Here is a 25,613-nt window from a genome sequence, read left to right on the forward strand (position 1 = left end):
CTATTACACTATTACACACTATTACACTATTACACTATTACACACTATTACACTATTACACTATTACACACTATTACACTATTACACTATTACACACTATTACACTATTACACACTATTACAATATTACACTATTACACACTATTACACTATTACACACTATTACACTATTACACTATTACACACTATTACACTATTACACACTATTACACTATTACACACTATTACACTATTACACTATTACACTATTACACACTATTACACTATTAGACACTATTACACTATTACACACTATTACACTATTACACTATTACACACTATTACACAATATTACACTATTACACACTATTACACTATTACACTATTACACACTATTACACTATTACACACTATTACACTATTACACTATTACACAATATTACACTATTACACACTATTACACTATTACACTATTACACACTATTACACACTATTACACTATTACACACTATTACACACTATTACACTATTACACACTATTACACGATTACACTATTACACACTATTACACTATTACACACTATTACACTATTACACTATTACACTATTACACTATTTCACACTATTACACTATTACACTATTACACACTATTACACTATTACACACTATTACACTATTACACACTATTACACTATTACACTATTACACACTATTACACTATTACACACTATTACACTAGTACACACTATTACACACTATTACACTATTACACACTATTACACACTATTACACTATTACACTATTACACTATTTCACACTATTACACTATTACACTATTACACACTATTACACTATTACACACTATTACACTATTACACACTATTACACTATTACACTATTACACACTATTACACTATTACACACTATTACACTATTACACACTATTACACTATTACACTAGTACACACTATTACACTATTACACACTATTACACACTATTACACTATTACACACTATTACACTATTACACAATATTACACACTATTACACTATTACACACTATTACACTATTACACTATTACACTATTACACACTATTACACTATTACACTATTACACTATTACACTATTACACACTATTACACTATTACACTATTACACTATTACACAATATTACACTATTACACACTATTACACTATTACACACTATTACACACTATTACACTATTACACTATTACACTATTACACAATATTACACTATTACACACTATTACACTATTACACACTATTACACTATTACACACTATTACACTATTACACACTATTACACTATTACACACTATTACACTATTACACTATTACACTATTACACTATTACACACTATTACACTATTACACACTATTACACTATTACACTATTACACTATTTCACACTATTACACTATTACACTATTACACACTATTACACTATTACACACTATTACACTATTACACACTATTACACTATTACACTATTACACACTATTACACTATTACACACTATTACACTAGTACACACTATTACACACTATTACACTATTACACACTATTACACACTATTACACTATTACACTATTACACTATTACACTATTACACACTATTACACTATTACACTATTACACACTATTACACTATTACACACTATTACACTATTACACACTATTACACTATTACACTATTACACACTATTACACTATTACACACTATTACACTATTACACACTATTACACTATTACACTAGTACACACTATTACACTATTACACACTATTACACACTATTACACTATTACACACTATTACACTATTACACAATATTACACACTATTACACTATTACACACTATTACACTATTACACTATTACACTATTACACACTATTACACTATTACACTATTACACACTATTACACTATTACACACTATTACACTATTACACTATTACACACTATTACACTATTACACCGAGTACAATGGCACAATCCGCAAGTCTCTACGACAAACGGTTCAAGAGATACACTGAGGGGGTGTGGCCTAAGGGGGCGTGGTCTAAGGATCGGGGGAGTGGTCAACATCGACCAATGAAAGGTGGTCAACATCGACTAATGGCACAATCCGCAAGCCTCTACGACAAACGGTTCAAGAGATACACTGAGGGGGTGTGGCCTAAGTGGGCGTGGTCTAAGGATCGGGGGAGTGGTCAACATCGACCAATGAAAGGTGGTCAACATGGACCAATGAAAAATGAAAGAGGATATCCCTACTGAGTACAATGACACAACCCACAAGACAGAGGGCGCTGTCAGCAATTCAGTACTGCAACACAGTGATGGCCAATGATGGGTTAAGTGGATGATGTCATTGGCAGCTCAGCCACGAGCCACACAGCTGAACCAATCATGAGTGAGCCATGAGCCACACAGGTGAAGCAATCACTATGACTTGCATATTTTCTATCCAATGGATTTCTATGGAGGCAGATGCATGACTGCATTGTCACATTGATTAAAAGAAAACTATAAGAGATGAAGCGTTGTGACGCGCACATGAGCACTACAACGAGTAGGCGAAGGGTTGTGCGCGATATTGTGACATTCGTGCGATATTGTGGCACTCCTTCGGCGATCGGAACAGAAGGCTAAAAAATAGTGTGAAAAATGTGATTTCTAGAGTGCGATTGCATGGCGGTCAATGGGGGGGAGAACCTTCAAAGAAATGGTCGTCAGTTGAGATAGAAATGTCCAATTCCATTTATTTTTCTTTTGTGAGCGGGATGACAGCCGTGTCATCGTTTTGATGTGTTTGTTTTATTTCTACGTCCAAAATTGAGATCACACTCGCAATTCACCCAAGGTAGGGGGAAAAAGATTATTTCAGCTGCTACACTCTAAAATGCAATGCATTCCCAATGGGACCGAAATTTTACCGTTTAAAGTCGATTCGTAGCCAGACGGTGCGGTGAAACTTTTACGGGTTCGAGACCGGTGTTGCCATAGGCAAGCCGCTCGTTTTGATACCTTTCACGTGTATGGGGCGCGAACGCTTACGTGTTGCAAAGTGTTTGCAAAATCGGTGGAATAAAGAATAATAATTATAAATAAAAAGAGTATGGATATGTATAGTGTGGGTGACCTGCAAAGTGTTTGCAAAATCGGTGGAATAAAGAATAATAATTATAAATAAAAAGAGTATGGATATGTATAGTGTGGGTGGCAACCTGGCTTCGCCAGGTCACCCACACTAACTAGACAATTCCGCGCGGGGGAAATTGTGAAAGTGTGGGTGACGCCTGTGCACCGCCGGCCAGCGGGGGAGAGGGTCTCTCGCGAGTCTCTATGACAAACGGTTCAAAGGATACAAAAAAGGGGCGCGGCCTAAGGATCGGGGGAGTGGTCAACATAGACCATTTGAAGATGACTACAGATGTGATTTTATTAACTATAACACAAACTCCCTTTCGTGTTGTATTATTTAATACTCACCCTTTCTCATGGCACCATGTGTCCAAGAAGTGGCAGATCAAACTAAATGATCTATTACACACTATTACACTATTACACACTATTACACTATTACACTATTACACACTATTACACACTAGTACACACTATTACACTATTACACACTATTACACACTATTACACTATTACACACTATTACACTATTACACACTATTACACTATTACACTATTACACACTATTACACTATTACACTATTACACACTATTACACTATTACACTATTACACACTATTACACACTATTACACACTATTACACTATTACACTATTACACTATTACACACTATTACACTATTACACACTATTACACTATTACACACTATTACACTATTACACACTATTACACTATTACACACTATTACACTATTACACTATTACACACTATTACACTATTACACACTATTACACTATTACACTATTACACACTATTACACTATTACACACTATTACACTATTACACACTATTACACTATTACACACTATTACACTATTACACACTATTACACTATTACACTATTACACACTATTACACTATTACACACTATTACACTATTAGACACTATTACACTATTACACTATTACACACTATTACACTATTACACACTATTACACTATTACACTATTACACACTATTACACTATTACACACTATTACACTATTACACACTATTACACTATTACACTATTACACACTATTACACACTATTACACTATTACACTATTACACTATTACACTATTACACTATTACACACTATTACACTATTACACTATTACACACTATTACACTATTACACACTATTACACTATTACACTATTACACTATTACACACTATTACACTATTACACTATTACACACTATTACACTATTACACACTATTACACTATTACACACTATTACACTATTACACACTATTACACTATTACACACTATTACACTATTACACTATTACACACTATTACACTATTACACACTATTACACTATTACACACTATTACACTATTACACTATTACACTATTACACTATTACACTATTACACACTATTACACTATTACACACTATTACACTATTACACTATTACACACTATTACACACTATTACACACTATTACACTATTACACTATTACACACTATTACACTATTACACTATTACACTATTACACACTATTACACTATTACACACTATTACACTATTACACACTATTACACTATTACACACTATTACACTATTACACTATTACACACTATTACACTATTACACTATTACACTATTACACACTATTACACTATTACACACTATTACACTATTACACACTATTACACTATTACACACTATTACACTATTACACACTATTACACTATTACACTATTACACACTATTACACTATTACACACTATTACACTATTACACTATTACACACTATTACACTATTACACACTATTACACTATTACACTATTACACACTATTACACTATTAGACACTATTACACTATTAGACACTATTACACTATTACACACTATTACACTATTACACTATTACACACTATTACACTATTACACACTATTACACTATTACACTATTACACACTATTACACTATTACACACTATTACACTATTACACTATTACACAATATTACACTATTACACACTATTACACTATTACACTATTACACACTATTACACACTATTACACTATTACACTATTACACACTATTACACTATTACACACTATTACACTATTACACACTATTACACTATTACACCGAGTACAATGGCACAATCCGCAAGTCTCTACGACAAACGGTTCAAGAGATACACTGAGGGGGTGTGGCCTAAGGGGGCGTGGTCTAAGGATCGGGGGAGTGGTCAACATCGACCAATGAAAGGTGGTCAACATCGACCAATGGCACAATCCCCAAGTCTCTACGACAAACGGTTCAAGAGTTACACTGAGGGGGTGTGGCCTAAGGGGGCGTGGTCTAATGATCGGGGGAGTGGTCAACATCGACCAATGAAAGGTGGTCAACAGGGGGAGTGGTCAACATCGACCAATGAAAGGTGGTCAACATCGACTAATGGCACAATCCGCAAGTCTCTACGACAAACGGTTCAAGAGATACACTGAGGGGGTGTGGCCTAAGGGGGCGTGGTCTAAGGATCGGGGGAGTGGTCAACATCGACCAATGAAAGGGGGTCAACATGGACCAATGAAAAATGAAAGAGGATATCCCTACTGAGTACAATGACACAACCCACAAGACAGAGGGCGCTGTCAGCAATTCAGTAGTGCAACACAGTGATGGCCAATGATGGGTTAAGTGGATGATGTCATTGGCAGCTCAGCCACGAGCCACACAGCTGAACCAATCATGAGTGAGCCATGAGCCACACAGGTGAAGCAATCACTATGACTTGCATATTTTCTATCCAATGCATTTCTATGGAGGCAGATGCATGACTGCATTGTCACATTGATTAAAAGAAAACTATAAGAGATGAAGCGTTGTGACGCGCACATGAGCACTACAACGAGTAGGCGAAGGGTTGTGCGCGATATTGTGACATTCGTGCGATATTGTGGCACTCCTTCGGCGATCGGAACAGAAGGCTAAAAAATTGTGTGAAAAATGTGATTTCTAGAGTGCGATTGCATGGCGGTCAATGGGGAGGAGAACCTTCAAACAAATGGTCGTCAGTTGAGATAGAAATGTCCAATTCCATTTATTTTTCTTTTGTGAGCGGGTTGACAGCCGTGTCATCGTTTTGATGTGTTTGTTTTATTTCTACGTCCAAAATTGAGATCACACTCGCAATTCACCCAAGGTAGGGGGAAAAAGATTATTTCAGCTGCTACACTCTAAAATGCAATGCATTCCCAATGGGACCGATATTTTACCGTTTAAAGTCGATTCGTAGCCAGACGGTGCGGTGAAACTTTACGAGTTCGGAGACCGGTGTTGCCATAGGCAAGCCGCTCGTTTTGATACCTTTCACGTGTATGGGGCGCGAACGCTTACGTGTTGCAAAGTGTTTGCAAAATCGGTGGAATAAAGAATAATAATAATAAAAAGAGTATGGATATGTATAGTGTGGGTGGCAACCTGGCTTCGCCAGGTCACCCACACTAACTAGACAATTCCGCGCGGGGGAAATTGTGAAAGTGTGGGTGACGCCTGTGCACCGCCGGCCAACGGGGGAGAGTGTCTCTCGCGAGTCTCTATGACAAACGGTTCAAAGGATACAAAAAGGGGGCGTGGCCTAAGGATCGGGGGAGTGGTCAACATAGACCAATCAAAGAGGATATCCCTACTGAGTGCAATGACACAACCCGCAACACTATTACACTATTACACAATATTACACACTATTACACTATTACACTATTACACACTATTACACTATTACACACTATTACACTATTACACACTATTACACTATTAGACACTATTACACTATTACACACTATTACACTATTACACTATTACACTATTACACTATTACACTATTACACACTATTACACTATTACACACTATTACACTATTACACACTATTACACTATTAGACACTATTACACTATTACACACTATTACACTATTACACTATTACACATTATTACACACTATTACACTATTACACACTATTACACTATTACACACTATTACACTATTACACACTATTACACTATTACACACTATTACACTATTACACTATTACACACTATTACACTATTACACACTATTACACTATTACACACTATTACACTATTACACTATTACACACTATTACACTATTACACTATTACACTATTACACTATTACACTATTACACACTATTACACTATTACACACTATTACACTATTACACTATTACACACTATTACACTATTACACTATTACACACTATTACACTATTACACACTATTACACTATTACACACTATTACACTATTACACACTATTACACTATTACACACTATTACACACTATTACACTATTACACACTATTACACTATTACACACTATTACACTATTACACTATTAGACACTATTACACTATTAGACACTATTACACTATTACACACTATTACACTATTACACTATTACACACTATTACACTATTACACACTATTACACTATTACACTATTACACACTATTACACACTATTACACTATTACACACTATTACACTATTACACACTATTACACTATTACACTATTACACACTATTACACACTATTACACTATTACACTATTACACACTATTACACTATTACACACTATTACACTATTTCACACTATTACACTATTACACTATTACACACTATTACACTATTACACACTATTACACTATTACACACTATTACACTATTACACACTATTACACTATTACACACTATTACACTATTACACTATTACACACTATTACACTATTAGACACTATTACACTATTACACACTATTACACTATTACACTATTACACACTATTACACTATTACACACTATTACACTATTACACACTATTACACTATTACACACTATTACACTATTACACACTATTACACTATTACACTATTACACACTATTACACTATTACACACTATTACACTATTACACACTATTACACTATTACACACTATTACACTATTACACTATTACACACTACACTATTACACTATTACACTATTACACACTATTACACTATTACACACTATTACACTATTACACTATTACACACTATTACACTATTACACTATTACACACTAGTACACTATTACACTATTACACTATTACACACTATTACACTATTACACACTATTACACTATTACACACTATTACACTATTACACTATTACACACTATTACACTATTACACTATTACACACTATTACACTATTACACTATTACACACTATTACACTATTACACACTATTACAATATTACACTATTACACACTATTACACTATTACACACTATTACACTATTACACTATTACACACTATTACACTATTACACACTATTACACTATTACACTATTACACTATTAGACACTATTACACTATTACACACTATTACACTATTACACTATTACACACTATTACACAATATTACACTATTACACACTATTACACTATTACACTATTACACACTATTACACTATTACACACTATTACACTATTACACTATTACACAATATTACACTATTACACACTATTACACTATTACACTATTACACACTATTACACACTATTACACACTATTACACACTATTACACTATTACACACTATTACACTATTACACTATTACACACTATTACACTATTACACCGAGTACAATGGCACAATCCGCAAGTCTCTACGACAAACGGTTCAAGAGATACACTGAGGGGGTGTGGCCTAAGGGGGCGTGGTCTAAGGATCGGGGGAGTGGTCAACATCGACCAATGAAAGGTGGTCAACATGGACCAATGAAAAATGAAAGAGGATATCCCTACTGAGTACAATGACACAACCCACAAGACAGAGGGCGCTGTCAGCAATTCAGTACTGCAACACAGTGATGGCCAATGATGGGTTAAGTGGATGATGTCATTGGCAGCTCAGCCACGAGCCACACAGCTGAACCAATCATGAGTGAGCCATGAGCCACACAGGTGAAGCAATCACTATGACTTGCATATTTTCTATCCAATGCATTTGTATGGAGGCAGATGCATGACTGCATTGTCACATTGATTAAAAGAAAACTATAAGAGATGAAGCGTTGTGACGCGCACATGAGCACTACAACGAGTAGGCGAAGGGTTGTGCGCGATATTGTGACATTCGTGCGATATTGTGGCACTCCTTCGGCGATCGGAACAGAAGGCTAAAAAATAGTGTGAAAAATGTGATTTCTAGAGTGCGATTGCATGGCGGTCAATGGGGAGGAGAACCTTCAAACAAATGGTCGTCAGTTGAGATAGAAATGTCCAATTCCATTTATTTTTCTTTTGTGAGCGGGATGACAGCCGTGTCATCGTTTTGATGTGTTTGTTTTATTTCTACGTCCAAAATTGAGATCACACTCGCAATTCACCCAAGGTAGGGGGAAAAAGATTATTTCAGCTGCTACACTCTAAAATGCAATGCATTCCCAATGGGACCGATATTTTACTGTTTAAAGTCGATTCGTAGCCAGACGGTGCGGTGAAACTTTACGAGTTCGGAGACCGGTGTTGCCATAGGCAAGCCGCTCGTTTTGATACCTTTCACGTGTATGGGGCGCGAACGCTTACGTGTTGCAAAGTGTTTGCAAAATCGGTGGAATAAAGAATAAAGAATAAATAAAAAGAGTATGGATATGTATAGTGTGGGTGGCAACCTGGCTTCGCCAGGTCACCCACACTAATAAAAAGAGTATGGATATGTATAGTGTGGGTGGCAACCTGGCTTCGCCAGGTCACCCACACTAATAAAAAGAGTATGGATATGTATAGTGTGGGTGGGTACTATTACACTATTACACACTATTACACTATTAGACACTATTACACTATTACACACTATTACACTATTACACATTATTACACACTATTACACTATTACACACTATTACACTATTACACACTATTACACTATTACACACTATTACACTATTAGACACTATTACACTATTACACACTATTACACATTATTACACACTATTACACTATTACACACTATTACACTATTACACACTATTACACTATTACACTATTACACACTATTACACTATTACACACTATTACACTATTACACACTATTACACACTATTACACTATTACACACTATTACACTATTACACACTATTACACTATTACACTATTACACACTATTACACTATTACACACTATTACACTATTACACTATTAAACACTATTACACTATTACACACTATTACACTATTACACTATTACACACTATTACACTATTACGCTATTACACTATTACACACTATTACACTATTACACACTATTACACTATTACACACTATTACACTATTACACTATTACACACTATTACACTATTACACTATTACACACTATTACACTATTACACACTATTACACTATTACACTATTACACACTATTACACTATTACACACTATTACACTATTACACACTATTACACTATTACACTATTACACACTATTACACTATTACACACTATTACACTATTACACTATTACACACTATTACACTATTACACACTATTACACTATTACACACTATTACACTATTACACTATTACACACTAGTACACTATTACACACTATTACACTATTACACACTATTACACTATTACACACTATTACACTATTACACACTATTACACTATTACACTATTACACACTATTACACTATTACACTATTACACACTATTGCACTATTACACTATTACACACTATTACACTATTACACACTATTACAATATTACACTATTACACACTATTACACTATTACACACTATTACACTATTACACTATTACACACTATTACACTATTACACACTATTACACTATTACACACTATTACACACTATTACACTATTACACTATTACACACTATTACACTATTAGACACTATTACACTATTACACACTATCACACACTATTACACAATATTACACTATTACACACTATTACACTATTACACTATTACACACTATTACACTATTACACACTATTACACTATTACACAATATTACACTATTACACACTATTACACTATTACACTATTACACACTATTACACACTATTACACTATTACACACTATTACACACTATTACACTATTACACACTATTACACTATTACACTATTACACACTATTACACTATTACACACTATTACACTATTACACCGAGTACAATGGCACAATCCGCAAGTCTCTACGACAAACGGTTCAAGAGATACACTGAGGGGGTGTGGCCTAAGGGGGCGTGGTCTAAGGATCGGGGGAGTGGTCAACATCGACCAATGAAAGGGGGTCAACATGGACCAATGAAAAATTAAAGAGGATATCCCTACTGAGTACAATGACACAACCCACAAGACAGAGGGCGCTGTCAGCAATTCAGTAGTGCAACACAGTGATGGCCAATGATGGGTTAAGTGGATGATGTCATTGGCAGCTCAGCCACGAGCCACACAGCTGAACCAATCATGAGTGAGCCATGAGCCACACAGGTGAAGCAATCACTATGACTTGCATATTTTCTATCCAATGCATTTCTATGGAGGCAGATGCATGACTGCATTGTCACATTGATTAAAAGAAAACTATAAGAGATGAAGCGTTGTGACGCGCACATGAGCACTACAACGAGTAGGCGAAGGGTTGTGCGCGATATTGTGACATTCGTGCGATATTGTGGCACTCCTTCGGCGATCGGAACAGAAGGCTAAAAAATAGTGTGAAAAATGTGATTTCTAGAGTGCGATTGCATGGCGGTCAATGGGGAGGAGAACCTTCAAACAAATGGTCGTCAGTTGAGATAGAAATGTCCAATTCCATTTATTTTTCTTTTGTGAGCGGGTTGACAGCCGTGTCATCGTTTTGATGTGTTTGTTTTATTTCTACGTCCAAAATTGAGATCACACTCGCAATTCACCCAAGGTAGGGGGAAAAAGATTATTTCAGCTGCTACACTCTAAAATGCAATGCATTCCCAATGGGACCGATATTTTACCGTTTAAAGTCGATTCGTAGCCAGACGGTGCGGTGAAACTTTACGAGTTCGGAGACCGGTGTTGCCATAGGCAAGCCGCTCGTTTTGATACCTTTCACGTGTATGGGGCGCGAACGCTTACGTGTTGCAAAGTGTTTGCAAAATCGGTGGAATAAAGAATAATAATAATAAAAAGAGTATGGATATGTATAGTGTGGGTGACACTATTACACACTATTACACTATTACACTATTACACACTATTACACTATTACACTATTACACACTAGTACACTATTACACTATTACACTATTACACACTATTACACTATTACACACTATTACACTATTACACACTATTACACTATTACACTATTACACACTATTACACTATTACACTATTACACACTATTACACTATTACACTATTACACACTATTACACTATTACACACTATTACAATATTACACTATTACACACTATTACACTATTACACACTATTACACTATTACACTATTACACACTATTACACTATTACACACTATTACACTATTACACTATTACACTATTACACACTATTACACTATTAGACACTATTACACTATTACACACTATTACACTATTACACTATTACACACTATTACACAATATTACACTATTACACACTATTACACTATTACACTATTACACACTATTACACTATTACACACTATTACACTATTACACTATTACACAATATTACACTATTACACACTATTACACTATTACACTATTACACACTATTACACACTATTACACACTATTACACACTATTACACTATTACACACTATTACACTATTACACTATTACACACTATTACACTATTACACCGAGTACAATGGCACAATCCGCAAGTCTCTACGACAAACGGTTCAAGAGATACACTGAGGGGGTGTGGCCTAAGGGGGCGTGGTCTAAGGATCGGGGGAGTGGTCAACATCGACCAATGAAAGGTGGTCAACATGGACCAATGAAAAATGAAAGAGGATATCCCTACTGAGTACAATGACACAACCCACAAGACAGAGGGCGCTGTCAGCAATTCAGTACTGCAACACAGTGATGGCCAATGATGGGTTAAGTGGATGATGTCATTGGCAGCTCAGCCACGAGCCACACAGCTGAACCAATCATGAGTGAGCCATGAGCCACACAGGTGAAGCAATCACTATGACTTGCATATTTTCTATCCAATGCATTTGTATGGAGGCAGATGCATGACTGCATTGTCACATTGATTAAAAGAAAACTATAAGAGATGAAGCGTTGTGACGCGCACATGAGCACTACAACGAGTAGGCGAAGGGTTGTGCGCGATATTGTGACATTCGTGCGATATTGTGGCACTCCTTCGGCGATCGGAACAGAAGGCTAAAAAATAGTGTGAAAAATGTGATTTCTAGAGTGCGATTGCATGGCGGTCAATGGGGAGGAGAACCTTCAAACAAATGGTCGTCAGTTGAGATAGAAATGTCCAATTCCATTTATTTTTCTTTTGTGAGCGGGATGACAGCCGTGTCATCGTTTTGATGTGTTTGTTTTATTTCTACGTCCAAAATTGAGATCACACTCGCAATTCACCCAAGGTAGGGGGAAAAAGATTATTTCAGCTGCTACACTCTAAAATGCAATGCATTCCCAATGGGACCGATATTTTACTGTTTAAAGTCGATTCGTAGCCAGACGGTGCGGTGAAACTTTACGAGTTCGGAGACCGGTGTTGCCATAGGCAAGCCGCTCGTTTTGATACCTTTCACGTGTATGGGGCGCGAACGCTTACGTGTTGCAAAGTGTTTGCAAAATCGGTGGAATAAAGAATAAAGAATAAATAAAAAGAGTATGGATATGTATAGTGTGGGTGGCAACCTGGCTTCGCCAGGTCACCCACACTAATAAAAAGAGTATGGATATGTATAGTGTGGGTGGCAACCTGGCTTCGCCAGGTCACCCACACTAATAAAAAGAGTATGGATATGTATAGTGTGGGTGGGTACTATTACACTATTACACACTATTACACTATTAGACACTATTACACTATTACACACTATTACACTATTACACATTATTACACACTATTACACTATTACACACTATTACACTATTACACACTATTACACTATTACACACTATTACACTATTAGACACTATTACACTATTACACACTATTACACTATTACACATTATTACACACTATTACACTATTACACACTATTACACTATTACACACTATTACACTATTACACTATTACACACTATTACACTATTACACACTATTACACTATTACACACTATTACACACTATTACACTATTACACACTATTACACTATTACACACTATTACACTATTACACTATTACACACTATTACACTATTACACACTATTACACTATTACACTATTAAACACTATTACACTATTACACACTATTACACTATTACACTATTACACACTATTACACTATTACGCTATTACACTATTACACACTATTACACTATTACACACTATTACACTATTACACACTATTACACTATTACACTATTACACACTATTACACTATTACACACTATTACACTATTACACACTATTACACTATTACACACTATTACACTATTACACACTATTACACTATTACACTATTACACACTATTACACTATTACACACTATTACACTATTACACACTATTACACTATTACACTATTACACACTATTACACTATTACACACTATTACACTATTACACTATTACACACTATTACACTATTACACACTATTACACTATTACACACTATTACACTATTACACACTATTACACTATTACACTATTACACACTAGTACACTATTACACACTATTACACTATTACACACTATTACACTAATTACACACTATTACACTATTACACACTATTACACTATTACACTATTACACACTATTACACTATTACACTATTACACACTATTGCACTATTACACTATTACACACTATTACACTATTACACACTATTACAATATTACACTATTACACACTATTACACTATTACACACTATTACACTATTACACTATTACACACTATTACACTATTACACACTATTACACTATTACACACTATTACACACTATTACACTATTACACACTATTACACTATTAGACACTATTACACTATTACACACTATCACACTATTACACTATTACACACTATTACACACTATTACACAATATTACACTATTACACACTATTACACTATTACACTATTACACACTATTACACTATTACACACTATTACACTATTACACTATTACACAATATTACACTATTACACACTATTACACTATTACACTATTACACACTATTACACACTATTACACTATTACACACTATTACACACTATTACACTATTACACACTATTACACTATTACACTATTACACACTATTACACTATTACACACTATTACACTATTACACCGAGTACAATGGCACAATCCGCAAGTCTCTACGACAAACGGTTCAAGAGATACACTGAGGGGGTGTGGCCTAAGGGGGCGTGGTCTAAGGATCGGGGGAGTGGTCAACATCGACCAATGAAAGGGGGTCAACATGGACCAATGAAAAATTAAAGAGGATATCCCTACTGAGTACAATGACACAACCCACAAGACAGAGGGCGCTGTCAGCAATTCAGTAGTGCAACACAGTGATGGCCAATGATGGGTTAAGTGGATGATGTCATTGGCAGCTCAGCCACGAGCCACACAGCTGAACCAATCATGAGTGAGCCATGAGCCACACAGGTGAAGCAATCACTATGACTTGCATATTTTCTATCCAATGCATTTCTATGGAGGCAGATGCATGACTGCATTGTCACATTGATTAAAAGAAAACTATAAGAGATGAAGCGTTGTGACGCGCACATGAGCACTACAACGAGTAGGCGAAGGGTTGTGCGCGATATTGTGACATTCGTGCGATATTGTGGCACTCCTTCGGCGATCGGAACAGAAGGCTAAAAAATTGTGTGAAAAATGTGATTTCTAGAGTGCGATTGCATGGCGGTCAATGGGGAGGAGAACCTTCAAACAAATGGTCGTCAGTTGAGATAGAAATGTCCAATTCCATTTATTTTTCTTTTGTGAGCGGGTTGACAGCCGTGTCATCGTTTTGATGTGTTTGTTTTATTTCTACGTCCAAAATTGAGATCACACTCGCAATTCACCCAAGGTAGGGGGAAAAAGATTATTTCAGCTGCTACACTCTAAAATGCAATGCATTCCCAATGGGACCGATATTTTACCGTTTAAAGTCGATTCGTAGCCAGACGGTGCGGTGAAACTTTACGAGTTCGGAGACCGGTGTTGCCATAGGCAAGCCGCTCGTTTTGATACCTTTCACGTGTATGGGGCGCGAACGCTTACGTGTTGCAAAGTGTTTGCAAAATCGGTGGAATAAAGAATAATAATAATAAAAAGAGTATGGATATGTATAGTGTGGGTGGCAACCTGGCTTCGCCAGGTCACCCACACTAACTAGACAATTCCGCGCGGGGGAAATTGTGAAAGTGTGGGTGACGCCTGTGCACCGCCGGCCAACGGGGGAGAGGCTCTCTCGCGAGTCTCTATGACAAACGGTTCAAAGGATACAAAAAGGGGGCGCGGCCTAAGGATCGGGGGAGTGGTCAACATAGACCAATCAAAGAGGATATCCCTACTGAGTGCAATGACACAACCCGCAACACTATTACACTATTACACAATATTACACTATTACACACTATTACACTATTACACACTATTACACTATTACACTATTACACACTATTACACTATTACACTATTACACACTATTACACTATTACACACTATTACACTATTACACTATTACACACTATTACACTATTACACTATTACACTATTACACACTATTACACACTATTACACACTATTACACAATATTACACTATTACACTATTACACTATTACACACTATTACACACTATTACACACTATTACACTATTACACTATTACACACTATTACACTATTACACACTATTACACTATTACACACTATTACACACTATTACACTATTACACTATTACACACTATTACACTATTACACTATTACACAATATTACACTATTACACACTATTACACACTATTACACACTTACACTATTACACACTATTACACTATTACACACTATTACACTATTACACTATTACACTATTACACACTATTACACAATATTACACTATTACACTATTACACACTATTACACACTATTACACACTATTACACTATTACACTATTACACTATTACACACTATTACACTATTACACACTATTACACACTATTACACACTATTACACTATTACACTATTACACACTATTACACTATTACACTATTACACAATATTACACTATTACACACTATTACACACTTACACTATTACACACTATTACACTATTACACACTATTACACTATTACACACTATTACACTATTACACACTATTACACTATTACACTATTACACTATTACACACTATTACACTATTACACACTATTACACTATTACACTATTACACACTATTACACTATTACACACTATTACACTATTACACTATTACATTATTACACACTATTACACTATTACACACTATTACACACTATTACACTATTACACACTATTACACACTATTACACTATTACACTATTACACACTATTACACTATTACACACTATTACACTATTACACACTATTACACTATTACACACTATTACACTATTACACACTATTACACTATTACACTATTACACACTATTACACTATTAGACACTATTACACTATTACACACTATTACACTATTAGACACTATTACACTATTACACACTATTACACTATTACACTATTACACACTATTACACTATTACACACTATTACACTATTACACTATTACACACTATTACACTATTACGCACTATTACACTACTACACACTATTACACTATTACACACTATTACACACTATTACACTATTACACTATTACACACTATTACACTATTACACACTATTACACTATTACACCGAGTACAATGGCACAATCCGCAAGTCTCTACGACAAACGGTTCAAGAGATACACTGAGGGGGTGTGGCCTAAGGGGGCGTGGTCTAAGGATCGGGGGAGTGGTCAACATCGACCAATGAAAGGTGGTCAACATCGACCAATGGCACAATCCCCAAGTCTCTACGACAAACGGTTCAAGAGATACACTGAGGGGGTGTGGCCTAAGGGGGCGTGGTCTAAGGATCGGGGGAGTGGTCAACATCGACCAATGAAAGGTGGTCAACAGGGGGAGTGGTCAACATCGACCAATGAAAGGTGGTCAACATCGACCAATGGCACAATCCGCAAGTCTCTACGACAAACGGTTCAAGAGATACACTGAGGGGGTGTGGCCTAAGGGGGCGTGGTCTAAGGATCGGGGGAGTGGTCAACATCGACCAATGAAAGGTGGTCAACATGGACCAATGAAAAATGAAAGAGGATATCCCTACTGAGTACAATGACACAACCCACAAGACAGAGGGCGCTGTCAGCAATTCAGTACTGCAACACAGTGATGGCCAATGATGGGTTAAGTGGATGATGTCATTGGCAGCTCAGCCACGAGCCACACAGCTGAACCAATCATGAGTGAGCCATGAGCCACACAGGTGAAGCAATCACTATGACTTGCATATTTTCTATCCAATGCATTTCTATGGAGGCAGATGCATGACTGCATTGTCACATTGATTAAAAGAAAACTATAAGAGATGAAGCGTTGTGACGCGCACATGAGCACTACAACGAGTAGGCGAAGGGTTGTGCGCGATATCGTGACATTCGTGCGATATTGTGGCACTCCTTCGGCGATCGGAACAGAAGGCTAAAAAAAAATTGATTTCTAGAGGGCGATTGCATGGCGGTCAATGGGGGGGAGAACCTTCAAACAAATGGTCGTCAGTTGAGATAGAAATGTCCAATTCCATTTATTTTTCTTTTGTGAGCGGGATGACAGCCGTGTCATCGTTTTGATGTGTTTGTTTTATTTCTACGTCCAAAATTGAGATCACACTCGCAATTCACCCAAGGTAGGGGGAAAAAGATTATTTCAGCTGCTACACTCTAAAATGCAATGCATTCCCAATGGGACCGAAATTTTACCGTTTAAAGTCGATTCGTAGCCAGACGGTGCGGTGAAACATTTACGAGTTCGGAGACCGCAGTTGCCATAGGCAAGCCGCTCGTTTTGATACCTTTCACGTGTATGGTGCGCGAACGCTTACGTGTTGCAAAGTGTTTGAAACTCTAAATTGCACTGTATTTCCAAAATTTTACCGTTTAAAGTCGATTCGTAGCCAGACGGTGCGGTGAAACTTTACGAGTTCGAATAGTACATCGAGTTGGAGCAAGCCGGTCGTTTTGATACCTTTCACGTGTATGGGGCGCGAACGCTCTGGCACGAGTGTTGTTTGGAAAATCTGAGAATATAGATAATAAGTATATACTAGACAATTCCGCGCGGGGGAAATTGTGAAAGTGTGGGTGACGCCTGTGCACCGCCGGCCAACGGGGGAGAGTGTCTCTCGCGAGTCTCTATGACAAACGGTTCAAAGGATACAAAAAGGGGGCGTGGCCTAAGGATCGGGGGAGTGGTCAACATAGACCAATCAAAGAGGATATCCCTACTGAGTGCAATGACACAACCCGCAACACTATTACACTATTACACAATATTACACACTATTACACTATTACACTATTACACACTATTACACTATTACACACTATTACACTATTACACACTATTACACTATTAGACACTATTACACTATTACACACTATTACACTATTACACTATTACACATTATTACACACTATTACACTATTACACACTATTACACTATTACACACTATTACACTATTACACACTATTACACTATTAGACACTATTACACTATTACACACTATTACACTATTACACTATTACACATTATTACACACTATTACACTATTACACACTATTACACTATTACACACTATTACACTATTACACTATTACACACTATTACACTATTACACACTATTACACTATTACACTATTACACACTATTACACTATTACACACTATTACACTATTACACTATTACACACTATTACACACTATTACACTATTACACACTATTACACTATTACACACTATTACACTATTACACTATTACACACTATTACACTATTACACACTATTACACTATTACACTATTACACACTATTACACTATTACACACTATTACACTATTACACTATTACACACTATTACACTATTACACACTATTACACTATTACACACTATTACACTATTACACACTATTACACTATTACACTATTACACACTATTACACTATTACACACTATTACACTATTACACACTATTACACTATTACACACTATTACACACTATTACACTATTACACTATTACACACTATTACACTATTAGACACTATTACACTATTACACACTATTACACTATTACACTATTACACACTATTACACTATTACACACTATTACACTATTACACTATTACACACTATTACACTATTACACACTATTACACTATTACACACTATTACACTATTACACTATTACACACTATTACACTATTACACACTATTACACACTATTACACTATTACACTATTACACACTATTACACTATTACACACTATTACACTATTACACTATTACACACTATTACACTATTACACTATTACACACTACACTATTACACTATTACACTATTACACACTATTACACTATTACACACTATTACACTATTACACTATTACACACTATTACACTAGTACACTATTACACACTATTACACTATTACACTATTACACACTATTACACTATTACACACTATTACACTATTACACACTATTACACTATTACACTATTACACACTATTACACTATTACACTATTACACACTATTACACTATTACACTATTACACACTATTACACTATTACACACTATTACAATATTACACTATTACACACTATTACACTATTACACACTATTACACTATTACACTATTACACACTATTACACTATTACACACTATTACACTATTACACACTATTACACTATTACACTATTACACACTATTACACTATTAGACACTATTACACTATTACACACTATTACACTATTACACTATTACACAATATTACACTATTACACACTATTACACTATTACACTATTACACACTATTACACTATTACACACTATTACACTATTACACTATTACACAATATTACACTATTACACACTATTACACTATTACACTATTACACACTATTACACACTATTACACTATTACACACTATTACACACTATTACACTATTACACACTATTACACTATTACACTATTACACACTATTACACTATTACACACTATTACACTATTACACCGAGTACAATGGCACAATCCGCAAGTCTCTACGACAAACGGTTCAAGAGATACACTGAGGGGGTGTGGCCTAAGGGGGCGTGGTCTAAGGATCGGGGGAGTGGTCAACATCGACCAATGAAAGGTGGTCAACATGGACCAATGAAAAATGAAAGAGGATATCCCTACTGAGTACAATGACACAACCCACAAGACAGAGGGCGCTGTCAGCAATTCAGTACTGCAACACAGTGATGGCCAATGATGGGTTAAGTGGATGATGTCATTGGCAGCTCAGCCACGAGCCACACAGCTGAACCAATCATGAGTGAGCCATGAGCCACACAGGTGAAGCAATCACTATGACTTGCATATTTTCTATCCAATGCATTTGTATGGAGGCAGATGCATGACTGCATTGTCACATTGATTAAAAGAAAACTATAAGAGATGAAGCGTTGTGACGCGCACATGAGCACTACAACGAGTAGGCGAAGGGTTGTGCGCGATATTGTGACATTCGTGCAATATTGTGGCACTCCTTCGGCGATCGGAACAGAAGGCTAAAAAATAGTGTGAAAAATGTGATTTCTAGAGTGCGATTGCATGGCGGTCAATGGGGAGGAGAACCTTCAAACAAATGGTCGTCAGTTGAGATAGAAATGTCCAATTCCATTTATTTTTCTTTTGTGAGCGGGATGACAGCCGTGTCATCGTTTTGATGTGTTTGTTTTATTTCTACGTCCAAAATTGAGATCACACTCGCAATTCACCCAAGGTAGGGGGAAAAAGATTATTTCAGCTGCTACACTCTAAAATGCAATGCATTCCCAATGGGACCGATATTTTACCGTTTAAAGTCGATTCGTAGCCAGACGGTGCGGTGAAACTTTACGAGATCGGAGACCGGTGTTGCCATAGGCAAGCCGCTCGTTTTGATACCTTTCACGTGTATGGGGCGCGAACGCTTACGTGTTGCAAAGTGTTTGCAAAATCGGTGGAATAAAGAATAATAAATAACTAGACAATTCCGCGCGGGGGAAATTGTGAAAGTGTGGGTGACGCCTGTGCACCGCCGGCCAACGGGGGAGAGTGTCTCTCGCGAGTCTCTATGACAAACGGTTCAAAGGATACAAAAAGGGGGCGTGGCCTAAGGATCGGGGGAGTGGTCAACATAGACCAATCAAAGAGGATATCCCTACTGAGTGCAATGACACAACCCGCAACACTATTACACTATTACACAATATTACACACTATTACACTATTACACTATTACACACTATTACACTATTACACACTATTACACTATTACACACTATTACACTATTAGACACTATTACACTATTACACACTATTACACTATTACACTATTACACATTATTACACACTATTACACTATTACACACTATTACACTATTACACACTATTACACTATTACACACTATTACACTATTAGACACTATTACACTATTACACACTATTACACTATTACACTATTACACACTATTACACTATTACACTATTACACACTATTACACTATTACACACTATTACACTATTACACTATTACACACTATTACACTATTACACACTATTACACTATTACACACTATTACACACTATTACACTATTACACACTATTACACACTATTACACTATTACACTATTACACACTATTACACTATTACACACTATTACACTATTACACACTATTACACTATTACACTATTACACACTATTACACTATTACACACTATTACACTATTACACACTATTACACACTATTACACTATTACACACTATTACACTATTACACTATTACACACTATTACACACTATTACACTATTACACCGAGTACAATGGCACAATCCGCAAGTCTCTACGACAAACGGTTCAAGAGATACACTGAGGGGGTGTGGCCTAAGGGGGCGTGGTCTAAGGATCGGGGGAGTGGTCAACATCGACCAATGAAAGGTGGTCAACATGGACCAATGAAAAATGAAAGAGGATATCCCTACTGAGTACAATGACACAACCCACAAGACAGAGGGCGCTGTCAGCAATTCAGTACTGCAACACAGTGATGGCCAATGATGGGTTAAGTGGATGATGTCATTGGCAGCTCAGCCACGAGCCACACAGCTGAACCAATCATGAGTGAGCCATGAGCCACACAGGTGAAGCAATCACTATGACTTGCATATTTTCTATCCAATGCATTTGTATGGAGGCAGATGCATGACTGCATTGTCACATTGATTAAAAGAAAACTATAAGAGATGAAGCGTTGTGACGCGCACATGAGCACTACAACGAGTAGGCGAAGGGTTGTGCGCGATATTGTGACATTCGTGCAATATTGTGGCACTCCTTCGGCGATCGGAACAGAAGGCTAAAAAATAGTGTGAAAAATGTGATTTCTAGAGTGCGATTGCATGGCGGTCAATGGGGAGGAGAACCTTCAAACAAATGGTCGTCAGTTGAGATAGAAATGTCCAATTCCATTTATTTTTCTTTTGTGAGCGGGTTGACAGCCGTGTCATCGTTTTGATGTGTTTGTTTTATTTCTACGTCCAAAATTGAGATCACACTCGCAATTCACCCAAGGTAGGGGGAAAAAGATTATTTCAGCTGCTACACTCTAAAATGCAATGCATTCCCAATGGGACCGATATTTTACCGTTTAAAGTCGATTCGTAGCCAGACGGTGCGGTGAAACTTTACGAGATCGGAGACCGGTGTTGCCATAGGCAAGCCGCTCGTTTTGATACCTTTCACGTGTATGGGGCGCGAACGCTTACGTGTTGCAAAGTGTTTGCAAAATCGGTGGAATAAAGAATAAAGAATAAATAAATAAAAAGAGTATGGATATGTATAGTGTGGGTGGCAACCTGGCTTCGCCAGGTCACCCACACTAATAAAAAGAGTATGGATATGTATAGTGTGGGTGGCAACCTGGCTTCGCCAGGTCACCCACACTAACTAGACAATTCCGCGCGGGGGAAATTGTGAAAGTGTGGGTGACGCCTGTGCACCGCCGGCCAACGGGGGAGAGGGTCTCTCGCGAGTCTCTATGACAAACGGTTCAAAGGATACAAAAAGGGGGCACGGCTTAAGGATCGGGGGAGTGGTCAACATAGACCAATCAAAGAGGATTACACACTATTACACACTATTACACTATTACACACTATTACACTATTACACACTATTACACTATTACACACTATTACACTATTACACACTATTACACACTATTACACACTATTACACACTATTACACTATTACACACTATTACACTATTACACTATTACACACTATTACACACTATTACACTATTACACACTATTACACACTATTACACTATTACACACTATTACACTATTACACACTATTACACACTATTACACTATTACACACTATTACACTATTACACACTATTACACTATTACACTATTACACACTATTACACACTATTACACTATTACACACTATTACACACTATTACACACTATTACACACTATTACACTATTACACTATTACACACTATTACACTATTACACACTATTACACTATTACACACTATTACACACTATTACACACTATTACACACTATTACACTATTACACACGATTACACTATTACACTATTACACACTATTACACACTATTACACTATTACACACTATTACACACTATTACACTATTACACACTATTACACTATTACACACTATTACACACTATTACACTATTACACACTATTACACTATTACACACTATTACACTATTACACTATTACACACTATTACACACTATTACACTATTACACACTATTACACACTATTA

Source organism: Notolepis coatsorum (assembly GCF_963971535.1).
Source record: "Notolepis coatsorum genome assembly, chromosome: 3".
Lineage (NCBI taxonomy): Eukaryota > Metazoa > Chordata > Actinopteri > Aulopiformes > Paralepididae > Notolepis > Notolepis coatsorum.